A 20,807-nucleotide genomic window follows, 5' to 3' on the forward strand; every position below is an offset into this window, starting at 1 on the left:
TAAACCTAAGTTAACAAGATTCTTCAGTAACCTTTGATTTTGTTAATTTGTGTTCTTAGTATATTCAAAAGGTCAAGACACTTACTTTTTTTGGGAGGTGATTATTAGTTCTGTCCCCAGATAATGTAAAGTCTACATCTGCAGCTCTACATTTTTCTTCAAATATTAAAATTTCACCTATTTTCTACACTTCTCTGATATCTAACGGCTCAATGTCCACCTGTTTTTGGTTTTTGTGGATTCACTATATTAGTCAAATTTGCATTGCTGTGACAAAAATACCTGACAAGAACAACTTAGAGGAGGAAAGTTTACTTGTGTTCATGGTTTCAGAGGTACAGTTCATGGTAGGATGATTCCATAGCTCTGGGCCTGAGGTGAGGCAGAACATCATGGTGGAGGGGTGTGGCAAAAGAAAACTTTTCAGTTGATGACAGCTTTGAACCAGAGAAAGCAAGATGCCAGGGACGAAATATAAAACTTTTGGTCATGCCTCCATTGGCCTACTGTCTCCAGCCACAGTCTACCTGCCTATAGTTACCTCTGTTAATTCATTTGAGTAAATTATGCATGGATTAGGTTACAGTTCCCATAATTTATTTTGCTTCTGGACATTCTGGCATTGTCTCACACATGAGCTTTTGAGGGACACCATATATCCAAACCATAACATTCTATCCCTGGCCCCCAAAGTTCTCATGTCTATCTCACAATACAAATTACATTTAGTCCATATCCAAGAATGCCCATTTAACATTTCTGGTATTGTCCAAAATCTCATCTGAGATTCAAGGTAAACTCTTACCTATGAGCCCCTATAAAGATCAAAAGCAAGTTACAAATAACCAAAGTATAATTATATAGAGTAAGTATTTCCATCCCATAAAGGAGACATAGAGGCATAGAAAGAAGGAATGGGACCAAAGCAAAGCCAAAATCTAGCTAGGCAAGCAAGATGTATAGCTTCACATCCAACATCTGGGGCACTTAACATCATGATGTTCTCTCCAAAGAGCTTGCGTAGCTCTACCTGCATTGCCTTGCTGATTGGAGACCATGTGACCTCTCCCTCGGCTTATCTCTTCTCATTCCTGCAGATTACCTTGGCAGATGTTCCATGTTACTGGAATCTCTTCATATTGGAGAGCTACACTTCAGCTTTAACTTTCTCACATCTTTATGCAATGCTCTCTCAGGGCTGTCTTCAGGGGTTCCAAACCTGCTACACTTTTACTGGCCTCGCAGGTCTTCCTTTGCAATGTTGATGGAAGCTTTCATGACCCCCTAACTCCAGCATCCTCTATTCATGAAGAACCATACCACATAACTGATGCCAAGGTATGCTGCCATCTTGAGCAGTAACCAAGTCTCATGGGACCACAGATGTAGTAGCTTTGAGTGCCTGGGTGGCTGAGAACAGTGAAACAACTTTCTAGCCCACTGTACATGCAGGGTTCTCCTATGATCTCTTCTCAAAGGAATGTTTTTATTTGTTCTTTTAGATATACGTGACAGTAGAGTGTATTTTGACATATTATTCAAACATGGAATATAACACATTGAAATTTTTCCTTTACCAGTCATGGTGATACAAATGTATAATACTAATGACCAGGGTAGCTGAGGCAAGAGGATAATAAGTCTGGAGCCGGAATGGGCAATATATCAAGACTCTTATCAAAATACAACTGAAAAGTGATTGAGGATGTAGCTCACTGCTTACCTATCAGGTGTAAAAAATTGGGTTCGATTCTCAGCTCAAAAAAATAGAGATAATTATAGATTTTTGGAAGCTTGTATTTTGTTCAGGGAATAAGAAAAAACCCTACAATTAAAATACAGAGTAGGCATCCACGAAATGAAAGGGGAGAGAAAACTTGGAGAGGGTAAGGTGGGGAAGAAGGAGTCTTGCTAGGGGCTTGTGGTGGCATTGGGTCAGAAGGGGGAGCACAAAAGGAAGTCAGGGAGGCTAGAAGGAACAATGAAGAGAAGAAGCAAGAGCCCCAGTTCACTCAGTGGGGCAGATCCTATAGGACCTGGTATGTGCTAGAGAAGTCCCTGGGTTTAACTGAATACAAAAGGGACAGGAAAGGAGATACAGGAGGATGCTTCTTGACTAGGAAGTGGCAGAGGTGGGACTCACACCTGTTGCAACATAGGAGCTTCATCCTAAGTGCTCCTAAAATAGACACATTAGATGTTGCAATTAGAAATTCTGCCAATTACATGGTCTTGTGGGGCATGAAAAGGCTGGACCAGGGCCCACTCTTCTTCCTGAAGAAACTTCCTGGAACAGGAACTGTTACCATCTAAGATCATGAGAGGAAAGTATGAAGGTATAGGAGATAAGAGGGGAGATATTTCCATTGCTTTTATTTCTACCAGCAGGGAACAAGGGGTCATTTCCTGTTTACAATTGAAAGGGGACTCAGAAGAGATCAAGCCCATCACCATTAGAGGTTCCTAGGCTTCATTTGAGTGATCCATTCCAATTTGCCATTCTCCAGCACATTTCCAGAAAACACACAAAGACATGACAATGCTCTGTGCTGGAAACCATCCCATCATGGGAGATTTTTGCATTGAGTATTGATCTTTAAATCCTGCCTGGTCAGTGGTCTCTCATGTGCCCCTTACCTTTGGTAGAAATGTAGTAAGCATCCAATTGGTTCTCTGTGCACAAGTCTCATGGGAAGGGTAGTTTAATCTTGAAGTCCCCTAGGAGAAGGGAAAGACACTAGTGTATTGTATTCCATGAAACAGTGAGCACAGGCTGATACAGAATCATGCATGGGGTTAGTGGGAGCTGCTGCCAAGAATGGCCTACTATTCCCTTTCCATTCCTCCAAGATAACTAATCTTTTCATTCTTACAAACTAATTGAACTGCCTTTCTCTCTGCTCATTACCTTTAGCTAGTAAACCACTCTTGACGTTGAGATGCTTCTTTGTTCTAAGACTGGGGCCTTGTTTGCCTCCATTGGAAGAATGGGAGGAAAGTGTTCGCCTTGCAAGTGTGCAGAAACCCAGCAGAAGTGGCTTGCTGCCATCCTGAAAGATGCAAGGTGGCTTTTCCCTGAAGACATGGAATAAGCTTACCTCCCCTCATGGTCTTCTGACCGTGCTTCTGGCCACTTACACCATCCTTACTTCTTAATCTAGTTTGGGCATCAGCAACTGAGAGAAACCCACCCTGATTTCGCTAGGTGAGTCACTAAGGAATGGAAGCACAGAAGGCCAGCTCCTTGTTCTCTCATGGGGTCCCTGGGGCTCTCGCCTGCGGCTGCACCACCTCTTGCCACAAAGTCTCTCCGATCCCTCACAGTTGTCCACTGCCGTAGGGCATGGAACCAGACAGAAATGAGACTTCCAGGACTCCAAGTTGCAAGTGATGGCCCTGACCCTTGCTGATGACTGTTTCTTTGAAACCAGGTGAGCGTGTGGATCCCCTCCCAGGGCACAAGGCTGCTGTGGCCTTTGGGATCCTTTGTAGTGGACCCACATCGCACAATGGCAGGAGACACTGGGGTGATTCAGAAACTTGGGGGAAGCCATCGGCAAGCCCGGGGCACTGGGAGGCTCTCTCTCTGAAAATCAGTCCCTACGACCTGGCAGTGGTGTACAGTGGAACATCAGTGCCTGGAGGAGGAGTTGACTATTCCCTCCCTCGCTGTGGGACTCAGGTCACGGCAGGGTTGCATGTCATTCTCTTTCCCTCACCTCTCGTGTCGTGTCATCTCTGTATGTGCGCCACACGCCCATGGCTCCAGCATTAGGGTCCCTCAGGGGATCCACACTGTATGGGCCTACGTACAGCTAATGACAATCTGAAAAGCCCATGGTGGAAGGATCCCTGGGGGAACATTCTGGGAAGCTCTGGAGGCCCTGTGAGCCACCGTGACTCCTTGAGGGTCAGAAGGAGGAGATGGGACTGAAGCTGCTAGCCCTGTCTCCGCCAACTCAGGGAGCCGGCTGCACCAGGGTCTTTCTGGGAACCAGATCAGGCTGTGTTGATAGAACTATGTCCACCTGTGCACGTGTCATGGGAAGATGGAGAGCAGCCAGCACCCCAGAGGGGTCTCTGGCACCATCTTGTGTGAGAAAGGGACTCATGTAGGAGGCCCCCAGGAAGTGACCTCACTTCCTTGGACATGGAACATGGAACTTGGAACCCCCACCCTCTTTTACTGGTCCGTTTGAACACTCTGTGTGGAGACAGCCACGTCAGAGCCATGAGTTCTGTTTCTTGCCCATACGTGGACGCTCAGGACTCAGGAAAGGCCTGCGGAGGGGCCTTTCGAGAGTGTGGAGGTGCTGGGTCAGTCACGTTTCCCACGGAGACCAGAGGCAACCACAGGACAGACCACTGCCGGTGAGTATAGTTAAGGACCGTCTCTGGGGTTCCCACTGAGAGTCCCAGACCCTCCCAGGTGTGCGAGTGTGTGTGTGTATGCGCCTGACATCAGCTGGGAATACGGAGGGGGAAGTCTTCTTGTGTTCTCTTTGGACCTTGATTGTATGGCAGTGAGCCTCTTTTTCAGATTCCTACTGTATTCCTGCTGAAATGTCCCTCTTTGATCCCTGAAACTAGGGAGATGGCAAAAGTTCCTCCGTGGATGTCAAGTGTGTGGTGGACAATTTGACGGCACTTGTGCGACAGGAGGTCTTGGTTGACCTGGTGACTGTCCTGGCGAGGGGGAACACCTCCTGGGCCCAGGAATTCTGTGGATACACCAAAATGTGGCCAGTACCCAGAAGGTGCTGGAGATGCTGGCCCAGAGGTGTTGTAGCAGCTCAAGCCCCGGGACATGGTGAAGGTCCTGGCATGGTGTTGGGATGCGGGCATCACCCCCAAGCCCAGTCGTGTGTGTGGGAAAGTAGTGTTTTGCGAGGACAACCCTGCCTGGGGTGTTGAGAGTAGCAAGTAGGATGAGCCCCCGCAGTGTTTGCCTCCGTCCAGGTCCTGTGGAACAGGCTGCCTAGGGCTATGGGCTTCACTTGTGGGCCCATCCCCTGTGTTTCCGGGCAGTAAAGTTTCCGCCTCAGGCCACACTGGTGTGAGCCCTGAGGAAAAGCAGCTGGTGCATTTGGGAGGGAGTATGTGGACCTGCGTGAAGCAGGAGGGGGCCCTGACCCTGAGATGGCCAGGCGGCGGGTGGTTGGGTCGACTCATGGCTCCAGTGTGAGCAAAGCACCTCCCCTTGGTCGGCACACGGCCCCTCATGTTCCAAACAGTGCAGACACACATCCCAGCCCTCCCGAGAGCTTCCGTTATTGGCAGGAAGTTAGTCAACCCACCAGGCATCTAGGCAGAGGAAGGGCACAGGATGTTCTAGTGACCGCCCTCCTGGCCTTCTCTAGGTGAAAGAACCCTGGGGCAGATGTGGAGGAGGCGTATCTTCCAGGACACCAGTGAGGGTAGTGTCTTTGGGTCGAGAGGGTGGGGCTCCTGACTCCACATGGGTCACTTGGGGGACCTCAGAAGAGGAGGGGTAGGCAAAACCTGGGAGGTACTCACGCTTGTGTGCATTCCAGCAGAGGGCTGAGGTCTGGGGCTCTCCCTTGTAGAGTGCACACAGAGAGCTGTGCTGGGATCGTGGGGAGCCAAGGGTAATGGACGAGGGGCCCTGGAGCTCGGCCCTGTGTGGATCCCTCCCCAACACAGCACCCGTCCCAGCCAAGACTGCCTGCAGTTTTCTGTCTCCAGGCGAGACAGCAGGTGTGGGGAGCTCCCTACCGGCACCTGTCGCTGGCAGAATCGCCCACCTTGGCCCTCCTGCATGTCACCTGCTTGGCCACTCTTGGGGAAGCCCATCATGCACAGGGCCTTGGGAGATTCCAGCTAAAGGACAGCCCAGCCCCTCATGGCTCCCTGCCCCACTATAAACCCCACAGCACCTCCTGCTCCATCATCAAATCTGGATGTACCTGTATCCGAGGATTTTGTGGGCTCCACGGACAGCCTGGAGACTCTCAGTGACCTTCCTTCTCCCTACCACACCTCAGTTGGAGGTGACCGTCCATATGGTGAGCCTGCTGACACGCTGGAGAGCACAGATCCCAGTGAGCGTCTGAGGCCTCTAGGAGGGGTCCTGGGGTCGATGACTGCAGGTGTGTGCAGAGGACTCTGTGCTGCACCGCTGGGAACTGGCATGTGGTCTCAAGGCACACAAGCCCGGACAATTCCCGCAGCTGGCGCTGCCTAGTCTGGGAATAGTTCCTGTCGTGGGGACAGGGGCTGGGCTCTGCTCAGAGGAAGGCTTCTGCTGAGAATGAGAAAGGCCAGGGAAAGGGCGGTCACAGTGGGGTTCTCATCCTCTCGCAGCCATCTCTCCTGCGGAAAACCTCAATTCCTCGCAGCCAGACACTACAGTCAGCAGGTCAAGAAGCGCTGGGGCCAGCAGCCACTCCACCTCTGCTGCAGTGTCCACACGGCCCTAGAGCCCATATGGGCCATGGCACCTCTCCCACCGTGAGCTCCTCCACGTTGTCACACAGTGCCAGGAGCCCCAACTGCAGCTGTCCCTTTCCTTGCCTCTGCCGCTTTCTGGCACTTTGGGTTGGTTTTGGCTTTTGCCTTCCGCTTTTCTTTGGTTTGCTTCCTGCTTGCTCTTGTTGTTTGGTTGGCTACGGTTTTTCATGATTGAGAATGGGATGGCAAGTTTTGGGGCAATAAAGTGTTCCATTCTGTTTGATGAAGTTGCCTGCTGGGTCCATTCATTCACCAGGCTGTGCCACCAGCAGCCCTGTGTAGCTCTAGATGGAGTCCCCAGGAGAGCACATGGGTCCTGTGTTGGACACACGCAGGCCATCCTGGAGGTGGTGAGGTAGAGGCACCTGGGTATGAGGCAGAGGGGATTGCCTCGAGGGTGTGAGGATTCCAGGCCACCAGAGGATGCTGCCTACCCTGGGGCCATGCCCCTGATGACAGTGGACATGGAACTCAGAATCAGACACAACAGGGATCTCTGGACCTTCGGTCGCCTTTAGGTCTCCTGTTCTTATCTGTGCAGTGGGGCAGTGGCCCCCCTCTGGGCGGTATGCACCCTCATTGAATGCCATGGCGTGGGGAGCTCTCCTTCAGTACTGGGTCTAAGAAGAATGTGGGCACGTGCAACGGAAGCCATGCAAAGACCCAATACTGAATATGGAGAGCCCAGAGTTTAAGTTCAGGGGTGACATTTCCTTCTCTTCCAGGCCTTGAAAGCATCACCAGTACCAATTTGAAGATTCATTTTTCCAATTTTTTCCCCTTTGTTTTGCAATAGTGTGAAATGAAACCAGAATTCGTTACTCTTGAGGGTTTCCACCACACTTTTTCGGTTTATTATGCGAGGCTGTCCCTACTTAGCTAGGTTTGGCTCCGAGTTGGAGATCCTCCTGCCTCCATCCCTCCAGATGCTGAAATGACAGGCGTGTGCCTCCAGGCCCAGCCCTGTGCATCTACTCACAGGCCTGCTACAGGTGTTTAGAGAGGGAGGGTGGACTCTAAGTATGGAAGCCCTAGTCTCCAAAACTTATACCCATTTGATCTTGGTAATGTCCTGGACACAAACTCACTGATGTCACCGTGTACGAGGCACCCTCTTCAGGAACAGGCCATGGAGAGCACCAATTCAAAGGTCCCCTGGGACGCAGGAGACTCAGAGCTCTAGGTGTCGTCTAGCTGAATCAGGGGGAGAGGCTGTGGGTGGGGCGCCCTCTCCTGGTAGGTGCAGCTCTGTTTAGGTGCCTAGGAAGAGAGGGTATCCCACCACACATCACCCCGACACGTGGCCCGAAAGAAGGTAACATACTTCACAGCCACCCAGAGACAGGGGCCAGCCCTCAGGATGCTGGATGTCAGAGGAATGAGGGGAGGATTGGCAGCTGGTGTGCAGCCACACAGGCAGGGCTTCTGAATGTGGGATATCAGTGGAGGGACACCAAAACACCGCCACTCAACCTCAGAATAGCCACTGACACTTGCTCTCTGGCTAATGACTGACTTGAAAACCACCTTCATTCATTTCGATGACATTTGGGAGGGTCAGCAACATGGAGTCACCTGCACTGTGTCATTCTGCTTTGTGCTCCATGGACTGCAGCTCAGTAGGACTCACTCCTGCGTGTGCAGAGAGGTGGTGGGAGCACCTCTCCGGAACTTGCTGCCATGTAAGCTCCAGAATGTAAACAAGTGCCAGCCTGCCCCACTATAGCTTCCTTCCCCTTTCCCTGGAAATTTTTCCTTTTATTTTTTGTGACATTGATATTTTAAATGTTTAGTCTGGCAGTTCGGGTACTTGTAGTAATAACATTTCATTGCTCTTTCATATCAAGTTGCATGCTCAGTCCATTCGCTAGGCTGTGCCATGACCAACAGTGTCTAGCTCTGTTTGGCAACCTAGGGAAGGAGCATATCCCTGCCAAGATCCTGGGAGAGCTGACACATATCAGGGCCACTTACAGGCAGGTGACAGCATTCAGGACAGTGAATGCCAGAGATGGGAGGAGTGGAGCTACAGAGGTAGGATGTCTTGTTGATGCCAACGGAGCTGAAGGATACCCATTCTATGTGCCCTGGAAAATGACTTCCAGGAGGAATAGTGCAGTCAGAGAAAGGTGGGCCTGCCCAGCAGAGGAAACAGAGTGGGCAGAGGCCAGAGTCCATGGCAGATGTGGGTTGTTGGTGGTGGGAGCACAGCCTAGGCTGTTTCCTTGCAGGGACTCATCTATGTCACTTGTTGTGCTGCATGCTCTAAAAATACCAGATAAAAATGGAATGAGCATGCCTATTAAAGTGATGGGAAAAGTGAGTCTTTGGCACTGAGCCCCCTCTGCCTTAAAGAGTGACAGACCTGGGATCTGATCCCAAGGCTATGAGGCCCTGGGGGTCCCACAATAAGGGGGGTGGAAATACTGTGTGCCCTGGTATGAACCTCTTGGACGTACTCTTCCATGAACCATTGCTTCTGGTGCCTGGAGAGAAGCTTTGTACTGCCCACAGGTAGGAGGGTCCTGGTTCATGGAGAGTAGAGGGCCCAGAGCAGCTTTTCCCAACCAGTACCAATGGAGGTATTGGTGATGGTTCTGTCACATGAGTTCAGTGAGGGAAGAAGAAAAATCACCATTCATGTGTTCTTATGAAACAAACAAACAAACAAATGAACAAACATTACTGTTTGTAAATGCGCTCTTAAGGCATGGTGTTCACAGCAGGCAGCATCCTCTTTGAGGAGAGCAGGATTGGAGGAGAAATGCATGCACCATATACAGGTGAAAACATCCACTCACAACAGGAGACTCCTTCATACCAGGGAAATAATGACCTGTTTAAATGCCTGACCACAGGACCAAAGGTTCTGTATAAATGTGCTGTTCATGGCACCATGAACCATGGCAAATTCCATCATTAACACAGCTTGGTTTACCTTTTCCAGCTTGGTTTCTTTGATCCTGAGTCAAGAGCATCATGGAAGATTTAAAGGGTATAATGGTGATGTGAGGACTCATGTCGAACACTGTGTTCAAAATCAAGTGGTTTGATGCACTTCTCATCTTTACAAAAAGACAAGACTTCTTCACAAAGTGTATGTTGTCTTTTTAATAATTTATATCTTCAATATTCATTCTGTCCTGAGTTCTCCCACATCTGCAATCTGCCTCAGGATGGAACAAGTTTCTAGACATAAATAATGAACACTCAGACTTCCCTTCCTTACTTGAGAATATTTAACCCCCATCTGGCTGTGTTCCCCAGCCATCAGGGTCATGCATTCAACCCATCAGGGTATTCCCCACGTTTGTGTTTATACCACAAAAGCCCTCCCCAGACAGCTCAGGTGGGAATTGTTCTCAGGGATTTTGCAAGGCCTTTCCCCAGGAAAACGAAGTTGAAGCATGCCTTTCCTGTAAAGAATCTGCTGAAACCTCATTTGTCTTTGATGATTTCTTTCAAGAGCATGTTCCTAAATTCTCATGCACAAGAGCTACTATTATAGGCCAGCACCAAGGAAAAGAAAAAAAATTTTTTTTTTTGCTTTGCCATATATTTTTCCTGTGACTGTAGTCTTTTACTCCTTTCTTCCTATAATTTAACACACCTTATGCAAGCAGAGTTCAGTGGCTATATTCAGTAATGCCAGGCACTCAAGGAGTATGCTGAGGCAGGAGGATTGCCAGGTTGAGGCCAACCTCTCTTAGGGAGGCACTGTCTCAAATAAAAGGGTGTGGATGTAGCTCAGTGTCAGGGCACTTGCTTAGTGTGAGTGAGGTTCTGGGTTTGATTTCCAATGCTGAGTTATAATAATAATCATAACAATTCAAAAAATTTAGTGCATCATATGCCTAATTTATTACTCAATAAAGTGCAATTTATTACTGACTTTCACACTGTGATCCAACTCACTTGGGCCAGTGAGTTTTTCAGGCCCAGCTGTACCTGGAACCCTCTGCCTGCTCAGCTGCAGTGCCCAGGCCCCCAGGAATCTTCCTAATTCCCTTTTTATCTTAGGTCAGCAATGGTTCAGGCCCTGGGCATGAGTGTGTTTCATAAATTTGCTGGTGTGTTGCACTTACTCCAAAGCTTCTCTGGATTTAAGTTCCACCAAACCTGGGAATACGGGGACAGGAACTTCCTCTACAAGTTAGCCTGTAGTCAGTCACTTCTCCAAATGCAGAATAGAGGCAAGAAGACACCTGTACTAGTCCTTTCCCCAAAACTCAATTTTGCTGTCATCAGTAACATCTGGACCAAGGGCTGGAAGTGACCTTTGGGCTCAGTGTTCTCTCCTATAGCTATAGTAACTGTAAAAGTTTATGTCATGCTTGATTGCATGGCATAAAATTGAAAAGATGATTTTTAGAAAGATTCCCTTTGGTCTTGACTGTGCCAAAGGATTGAGATTTTGCTCTGTCTTAGTATTGCTTGTAGGTGCAGAGTTGACAAAGTCCTTCCTCTATTTTTTGGTGGGGGGCACTGTAGATTTAAGCCCCCAGTTTTCCTTCAAACCTAGGGGCCATGGGGTCAAGTAAGAACCATGTGTGGTTTTCTTTTTTCACTTTTTATTTCCTTCATTCTTTCCTTCTTTCCTATTCTTCCCTTCTTTCATTGTTTTGTGAACTTATTTTTACCGGGGTTTAGAGCATGGGATGTGAAATCACCTTGGGGGATGACCCTCTCCACAAGGAATGTCCATTCTAATCTTCCTGGAATGATTTTTGCAATGTTTTCTTTTTGTTTGTGCTTATTTTGCCACCAGCATGTTCTTCAGGTCACCTGCTGATATCTCCTCCTTGGAAGACAGTTTCCTTTTTCTTTGGGACACTCCTGTTGCCTGCTTCTTGAGGATCAGTAGCTGTTCCTACCTTGGCTAAAGACTTCTTCCTCTTGAAAGACTTGGGCTGCCACCAACTGCCTCTTCAAGAGCACACTAATCGATTCTTCCTTGGAAAAAGATTTTGAAGGAGAAAGAGACAAATGACTCTTCCATTCTATTCTCCTGAGGAACCTCCTGGGGCTTTTGTTTTTTCTTCTCTTTGGGTTTTTCATTCACCTCATCACACTCATCTGGATTGCTCCTGCCATTTCCTGAAGGTACCAGGGCAAGGACAGCCAGTTGCTTTGTTTCTTCTTTAAGCAATTCTTTTCCTGTTTCTCCAGTTTCTTGGTAATCTCAGCAGCCCCTTCCTCTGCATGAGCCTTTGCTTCCTTCATGAAATTCAGATTTTTTCATAAATCTCTTTACTCTCATAGAAGGACAGTCAATTCTTAACATGTTCTTTGGTTTGTATCTCTGTGCCTTCCTCAATCCTAATAATTCTTAAATTTGGTCTTTTCATGATGTCCCATAGTTCTTGGAGATTCTGTTCATGATTTCTTACCATCTTCTCTGTTTGTGCAACTTTACTTTCAAGATTAAATATTTTGTCTTCATTGTCTGAGGTTCTGTCTTCCAAGTGGTCTAGTCTTTTGGTGATGCTTTGCATTCAGTTTTTTATTTGGTTTATTGTTTCCTTCATTTCAAGGATTTCCATTTTTTTTTTTTTTGAGAATCTCTATCTCTTTGTTGAAATGATCTTTTGCTCTAATCTCATCCTTTGCTTTGCAAATCATCTTAATCATGTATAATCTGAAGTCCTTTTCTGACATTTCTTCTAACATACTGTCATTGGATTCTATTACTATAGAATTTAGATTTGTTTGGATCATTTTCTTCCCTTGTTTTTTCATGTTGTTCATGTATCTCCCCTTCTAGCAGTGCAGATCTGGGGTATTGCAGATTTCCCCCTATAGGCTTATAGTGGCCCTATAGGTTTCCAAAACCCTTTCTTTTAAGGCGAGATCAATATTAGCAGTGCCCAAATCAGACACTATGCAATCCTAGACCAAATAGCCCCTATGAGGACAATAACAAAATTGTCATAGTAAACAGAATGAGTTCAAATATTATCTTCAGTATAACAGATTTGCAGTAAGGTCTGCAGTTTCTAATGGAGGACAGAGAGGATGCAGAGGGATGTAGAATGTGGCTGTTAATGGGATAAGAAAAGAATATACAGAAGTTCTAGAAAATAGAAAGGGTGAGAGTGTAATCAAAATAAATTGAATATTAGCATGCAAAAAAGGGAGAAAGAGACTCTGAGGGAACAGGTAAACAAAAGGAAAAGAGAGCAAGAAAAGTAAAGAAATAAAAACTTAAATTTTTTAAAAAGGAGAAAAAAGAAAATCTACAGTATAACATTCATATACTAATGAAACCTCCCAGTGTTCAGTAGCCTGATGCATGAGAGGTACCTGACAGTGAGCTTCAAGCCTCCAGCAGGCGTCTCAGGATGGGATTTGCCCCACCCAAAGATCGGAGCTCGGCTTCCAGGATTATCCAAGATGGCTGCTCTGGCTTTGAAATGTGGTGGCAAATGGGGAGCTGCAGCTCAGGGGTGGACATGGTCAGCTGGAGGTCCTGGATGCGGGATGCGATTGGTCTGGCAGGGGTCCTGGAGGTCGGGTGTGTTTGGTGTGGTTGTGGGATCCTGGATGCCGGGTGCAATAAGTCAGTCTGGTGTCCCGGTGATAGGGAGCAGTCAGTTGGTCTGGAGGTCCTGGTGGCAGGGAGCAGTCAGTCGATGTGAAGGCCCCAGAGGCAGGGAGTGATCGGTCGGGCTGAGGGATCCTGGAGATGGTGCTCAGTCAGTCCGGCCAGGGGTCCTACAAGGCCTGACTATTGTCTCAAAATGGCGGCAGCCACATGTAATCAAACCTGCAGGTACTGTTACAGTGAACTTCCAGGCAACAGCAGGCAGCTGGTGCTCCACTGGCGGTCGACGATCAGTTTGCTAACTGTAGTCGGACGATCGGGGGAGGTGAACCTCGTGCGTTGGGTGATGGATAGGTGTAAGGCAGGCGATGGACTGGCCAGAGGCAGGCAAATGGCGGATGATAGACCTCTTAACTTGTTCTTGAAGCTTCTCCCAAAATACACTCTTGGTAACCTCAGAGAAGCAATCAATTCATGAGGCACTGCTGCATTTTTTAGCCAGGTATGGGAAGATTCCGCCTTTGTTCTCAGCAACTGCTCAGCCAATGAAGGCAGAGTAGAAAATGAGTTCATATTTTGGTGTGTTATTCCTTGTCTTCAGGGCTCTGGAAACTCTGTCCCTCTGGTCTTTATTAACTCTTCTTAACCCTAATTCCTGTGCTATATACCCAGTCTCTGTTTTGACTTCCATTTGCTACCAATGCTGCCTCTATAGGAGGATCCCTAGGCTCAAGGCTGAGGGTTCAATGCTGAGGGGCTTGTTGAGGTTCCACTACATCTGCATTCAGTCCAGGGCAGCAGTTCTCACTGGTGTGCAGGCTGGCATTCCATGAAGAACTTTTCAAATTGCACAGATCCTGGGTTCTATTAAAAACCGCTGAAGTCAGCATGTTTTGGGGTGGGAGACTTCCCAGGTGATTCTGGCCTTGGTTAGAATCTCTGCCCTGGGGTTGTGGATATAGTTCAGTGGAGGATCATTTGCCTAGTATGCACAAGTCCCTAGGTTCCATCAACAGCACAGCAAAAAAGAAAAGGAATAAAATCATGTAGTCCACGAAAACCTACAGTAGTGACTCTGAAGACCTGAACCCAGGCTGTCCAACCTCCCCAGCAAGACCTGCTATCTACACTGAAATTCCACAGTACTGAAGCTCTTGGCACAGACAATACACTGCCCTCTGGTGGCCATGGGTGAGATCAACAGTTGATGTCGTCTCTTGCCTCTCAGTCCTATTTTCAATCTGGTGAATGGAAATGTGTCAAGTTTTCACCACAAGTCAGTCAGTGCAACAAACTGTCTCTGCCTTTGGACCTGACCACCATATTATGAACTGAATAAAAGTACCTGGTTGATTTTGGAAAGTTCTAGGAAGTACTATGGGCAAGAGTAGGCAGGAATGACTTTGGTTGCAGAAACTGCTGCAGTAAGCACAACCAGAGTCTGTCCCCTGCATGATTCTTTTTCTGATCTCTACACTACCCCTTGCCTTTAGACTACAGATCCTGGATTGAACAAAATGGCATTTGCAAAATTGATTATAGGGTTGTACACTGAATTCACCATTGCTTTGGAAACAGTTGGCCTGTGGATTACATAACCTGGCAAGCCTTGGAAGGAAGGGACACAATACTCTCAACAACTTGATTTAGATAATCAGACATGATTGCTGATGTTGCTAATCTTGTGGCTGGAGGAAAGAGGGACAAGTACATGAGCAACTGAAATGAGGTAAAAAGCCTTGGCAAGAAATTGAGGCACACGTCAATACTGAGGGAGCTGTAAAGAGAAATGGGGACACTTTTTCCTGCAGAGAATAAGGAAAACTTAATGGCCATGAGGTGTAGCTGGGCCTGGGAGGATGGGTACAATGTAGTTTCTTGGACAGTGGAAAGCGGGAATGACCACAGCTTAAGCAAAAGCCTGAAGACAGGAAAGCCCAGGAGGTAAAAAGGGTGCAGTGAATAGTTGAGTTTGGTGAAACATTCAAAAGGAGTGGTTGAAGTTAAGTCAAAGGTAAATGGAGGCCAGGTGATGACTTGTCACTTAAGTAGAAGTGAGCACTGGGAAGGTCCTAGTAGAGAAACAATGCTATGTGGAATAACATGTATCAAGATGAAGACCATGTGAGGGCCTGCAGTGTGGCTCAGAGTTGGAGCCTTTGCCTAGGCTATGAAAGCCCGTCCCTGGCACCTCAAAGAAACAAAAGATTGCAGGGAGCGAATGAGATCCCTAGAGGCTCTAACTCCCAAAGCTGGGTAACGACTTCTCACTGCCCCCTTCAGTCCTGCCTGCCTCCTAAGGGAGCTGTCTGCTCTGGCCTCCTCCTGTTTTTGAGATGAGCTGTGGACAATGAACTGAAGTGCAGTGTTTTAGTCACCTTTTTTGTCATTGTGACTAAAAGACTCAACCAGCACAATTGTAGAGGATGAAAAGTTTATTTGGGAACTCACAGCTTCAAGGGTCTCAGTCCATAGACAGAAGTCTTCATTCTCAGGGCTCAAGGTGAGGCAGGACATCATAGTGGAAGAGTGTGGCAGAGGGAAGCAGCTCATGATGATCAAAGAGAGAGAGAGAGAGAGAGAGAGAGAGAGAGAGAGAGAGAGAGAGAGAGAGAGAAAGAGATCTCCACTTGCCAGATACATATACCCCAAAGCCATACATCCTCCAGCCACACCTCACCTGCCTTCAATTACCACTTGATTAATTCCATCAGGTAATTAATTAACTGATTGCGTTAAAGTTCTCATAACCCAATCATTTCTCCTCTAAACCTTCTGGCATTGTCTCACACATAAGCTTTTGGGGAACATCTCGAATTCAACCTATAACAGGCAGTGAGTGGGATTAGATTGTTGTCATCCAGCTGGAAGCTCAGAGTGAACCCCAACAAGGGTGGCAGCAGGGTGTAGAAGTTAGTCACATCTGTGCAGGAAAAGCAGGATTGACAAGTGACTGAGGGCCAGTGCAGTGAGAATAGTAAGGACTAAGCAAGGTATGAAGTTCCATTCTGCATAAATAAGAATTGAGACAGCAGTTACAAACACAGAAGAACTATAGGATTTCAATGGATAAAAACTAATAGCTGGCAATTGCTGAATATCTGCCAGGAATTAAGTTCAGGGTCCATTTATGCATAGGTGGAATTAGGTTTTGAGTTTATTTGGGGGCTTTTGCTTGTGTTTATTTTGCAGTGTTGGGTACTGAACCCAGGGTTTTGCTCCTGCTAAGCACACACTGTACCACTGAGTCCCAACCCAGCCCCATGCAATTGATTATTGAGCCCTGCTATATGCCTGCATTGTTTGATTTTTCTATTTGACAATAAAACAAACAGATCAAAAATTTTAAATATGATGGGTACACTGGTACACATCTGTAGTCCCAGTAACTAGGGGGTGTGGGGCAGGAGGATCAAGTTCAAGCCATGCTGGGCAACTTAGTGACACCCTGTTTCAAATTTTAAAAATTTTGAATTCTTTCTTCTGTGGGAGAGAGAATGCCATATCCCAAAGACGTCAAATAAATGCCTGTAGCTGCAGGAGATAAGAGAGAGAAGATTCTATTCCTTTGACTTCTACCATCTTAGAACACAAATACATGCTTAGAATTTCAAATACAGGGCTATACTTGAATGAATATACTTAAGACTAAGGGTGCATCAGGTCAAGCCCACCACCTTTCTTCTTAGCTTGTTTTTATGCTGGCCATCCTTCTTCATCTTCCTTCACCAATAGCTGTCACAGAATGTAGAAGCATCCAGTAATGTGCTGCCTTGGGTGCACCATTACCCGAAGGGGTGATGTTGCATGAGTATTGAGCTTTAGTCTTTCAAATTCAGTGGTCCATTATCTGCCTGTCACCTTTTGTAGGAAGGCAATGCACAGTCACTTAGCTAGGTGTGCACAGCAAGATGGTCCTAACTCACCTAAGATGGTTAGCTAATCCTTAAGTTCCTTAGAAGGGAAAAACTTCAGGTTCTTGAGTTTTATTGGGCACTAGGTAAACATGTATAGGTTAGTGAGTGTCCCCTGCAGGGGACACTAATAGAGTGGTCTCCTATTTCATTCTATTCCTCAAAACTGAATTTCTGAAACCATATTTTTACAGACATCTGATACTTGACAAAGGTGCCAAAAATATACATTGAATAGACAACCTTTTCAATAAAAGGTGTGAGGAAAAGTGGATTTTCATGTGTAGTAGAATTAACTTGGATCTCTGTTTTTCATCCTCCACAAAAATCAAGTCAAAAATAGATCAAAACTCAGAAATTAGACTGAACCCTTGCAACTGCTAGAAGAAAACATAGGGTTAATAATCCATCAGATTGGTGCAGGTATCAACTTCCTCACCAAGACACATACAACTCACAAAATCAAACCAAGAATCAATGAATTTAATGTCATCAAATCAAAAAACTTGTGAAAAGTGAAGAAAATGATTTAAGAAAAAGAAGAGAGAGCCTACAGAATGGGAAAAAAATCTGCCAGCTGTTCCTCTGACAGTGGACTAATACTCAGAACATATGAAGAACTCAAAACACTCAAGGATGAAAATAAAACACAATAAAAACAAAAACAAACAGCCAAATGAATAAATGGGCAAAAGAAGTAAACAGAAATATCTCAAAAGAAGAAATACAAATGACTATGAAATATATGAAAAATGTTCAGCAGCTCTAGCAATTAGGAAAATGCAAATCAAAACTGCACCAAGATTTCATCTCACTCTAGTCAGAATGACAGTTATCAAGAACACAAATGTAAATGCTGGCAAGGATGTGGGGAAATAGGTATTCTTACATTATTGGTGGGAATGCACAATTGTATAACCACTCTGGAAAGCAGTGTGGAAATTCCTAAAATACTAGGAATAGAACCACCATATGACCCATCTCTCCCACTCCTCAGCGTTTATCAAAAAGATATAAATTCAGCATACTATAGCAATATAGCCACTTCAACGTTTATTGCATTGCAATTCACAATTGCCAAATTATGCAATCAACCCAAATATCCATCAATAGATGAATGGATTAGGAAAAGAAGGTATATATACACTATGGAGTTTTACTCAGCCATAAGGAGGAATAAAATCATGGCATTTGCTGGTAAATAAATGCAAATGGAGAAAATTCTGCTAAGCGAAATAAACCAGACTCAGATAATCAAGGTTTGAATGTTTTCTCTCATATGTGGAAGTTAGAGAAAATAAGGAAAGGAGGCAGTTGGAAAGGAGATTGGATATCAGAGAAATACAAAAAAGATCAGTGGAGTAGAAGAAAGACAAGGAGAGTGAGGGAGGAAGGAAGAGAGCTGAAGCCAGAGTTTTAAGATAAAGATGTGTTCTCCTCTGCTGGCAGGTTGGGTCTGTGTAAGCTGCAGGCCTCTGCAGCCCAGAAACTGCAATTATTTTTAAAATATTTTTTTAGTTATCAGTGGGCCTTTATTTATTCATTTATATGTGCTGCTGAGAATCAAACCCAATGCCTCACACATGCTAGGCAAGTGCTCTACCTCTGAGCCACAACCCCAGCCCTAGAAACTGCAATTCTTAATGGTGGGCTCTGCCTTGCTATGTTGCAGCGACCCCAGCAGCTCACTACTGATTTATTCTTCTGGGTTCTTGTCTCATGAATTCTAAAAACAAAATCCAGACACCAGGATGAGTAAGTGTGAGAGTAGGATTCATTCAAGTGTGCATAGAAACACAACTCCCACAGGGTGAAAAGTGACCTCATATGGGTTGCTTTCTGAGTGTGCTATGGGTGGAGGTGTATGTATCACCCAAGTTGATGCTATTGGTCTCAACTTGTGGAACTCAGGGTTTGCAAAAGTACTAACACTACTGGCTAACCCTGTCATCCCTTTTGGGTCTGCCTTACTTCCATTTTCTCCCCACTTGGTGGGAAGTAGGAGGTTGAGGTCAGGAATTGTGCATGCTCAATGGGGAGGGGCCCTGTCTGGAGCTGCAGCACTGAATGGAAATGGTGGCCTCTCTGTGGCCAGGCCTAGTCATAGTGGAATGACAGGTGTGTGACCTGGTTCACCTGGGCACTGGATTGTCCTGCCTCAAGCTCTCTCTCTGCCTGTGCTCCACCCACCAGGGTCACCATTCTGCCTCTGCTTCACTCTGCCTCTCGGCAGGGACCAGTGGGTTGACTGCATGACTTGATGGCCAAATCATGCCAGAAATGGGAAGAAAAAGGAAATGAATTTAACCAAGTATTGTTATATTCACATGTAAAGAGAACAAACAAGAATTTCACCTTTTTTGTGTATGTAGAAGAAAGGAAGTTCAGTAGAGTAGAGGAGGGTGAATAGGGGGAGACAGGAAGGAAGGAAAAGGGTGGGGGATTGAAATCAAATTCCTTGTATGTTTGATTTTGTCAAAATGAACCCCAATACTATGTATAGTTATGATGCTCTAACAAAAGAAAACAACAAACTGAATTGTTTGTCCTTTCTTTCTACTCAGTAACATTTACTATTGAATCAATATCACCCTCTGACATGCTTCTTTGTTTTTTCTACTGTAGACTTTTTTCTGTTTAGCTGGAAGACAATTAATTAGTAAACTGTCTTTACCCCTGTGCAAGACAAGAGAAAGTGGCCTGCTGCCCTCCTGAAAGAAGCAAAGACATCCAGAATGAAATGTCCACACAAAATTATGACCAAGCTCTTGGACAAATTGGTGGCCCATTTACTCCATCCTTGTTCCTTGATGTATATTGTGCATCAGTGAATTTTATAACCCAACTTTTTTCATCTATGTGAAGCACTTAGAAATGGAAGCCCAGGAATGCCAGCTCCTTGACATTTCCTGGGTTTCCAGGTTTCTGCTTGCTACCACACTAACTTCTCCCCCAAAGATCAAGAATCCCATAAGTATCCTCTGCTGTGATGCCCCTTTCGGCCCTCCTTTTCCTGGTCTCCCTGAAGATGAATGCACAAAAAGACTGTGACAAGACATGCTGCTGTCACCTTGTCACAAACATAAGTATAGATTTTCAAAATACTGTTACCAAAGGTGAGTGGAAGGATACCAAAAGAAAAGATCAGAAAATCGGCAGAAGGTGATGTGCCATTTTCCATAACTAGGGAGCACATCTATCACACAACCAGTATATTAAAGGTCATGGTGTTGATGATACTGCCCAGGAAGGGTAAGATAACCTTCAAATTTGATGCTTCACTTTCATAAACCCCAGTGTAAAATAAAGGGGATGTATCAGACTGCAAATTCTAAAATATTAGTGAATGTGTGGGTTTTTGTGACATGGCAGAAGAATCGCTCAGGCTTCCCTAATTTTTAAGTAATACAACATCATGCCTTTTTAAAAGTCCTTAAATGCATACCCTGTGTGCCATGGTCTTCAGTTATACAGGTATCAACAGAAAGGAGGGTGATTATGAATCTCAAATCAGGGGCTCATGCTGAACTGTTGAAAAGAAGGAAGACTGAGTTTTAGAACATCTTTTACCAAGAACCATTTCAAAAAGGAACAAGAGGGGAAAGAGCCTGGGGTAACTAGTGGCAGGTGTGAGAGTGTCAGAGAGGTGACACTTCTATTGAAACTAGAATGACAAGAGGAGCAGCCATGATCAATTGGGGAAGACATGCCATGGGGAAGAATGAGCCCTGCAGAGACTGGGAGGGAAAGTGCCTTTGGAAGGGTGGGATATTGGAAAGGAGGTAAGTGTGGCTTTGGAGAGACTGGGCCAAGATGGAACCCAGGACCTAGAGGCCACACTAGTTGTCCACTGCTGTGGGCAGCATCACACTGCTGAT

Source organism: Sciurus carolinensis, chromosome 4, assembly GCF_902686445.1.
Source record: "Sciurus carolinensis chromosome 4, mSciCar1.2, whole genome shotgun sequence".
Taxonomy (NCBI): Eukaryota; Metazoa; Chordata; class Mammalia; order Rodentia; family Sciuridae; genus Sciurus; species Sciurus carolinensis.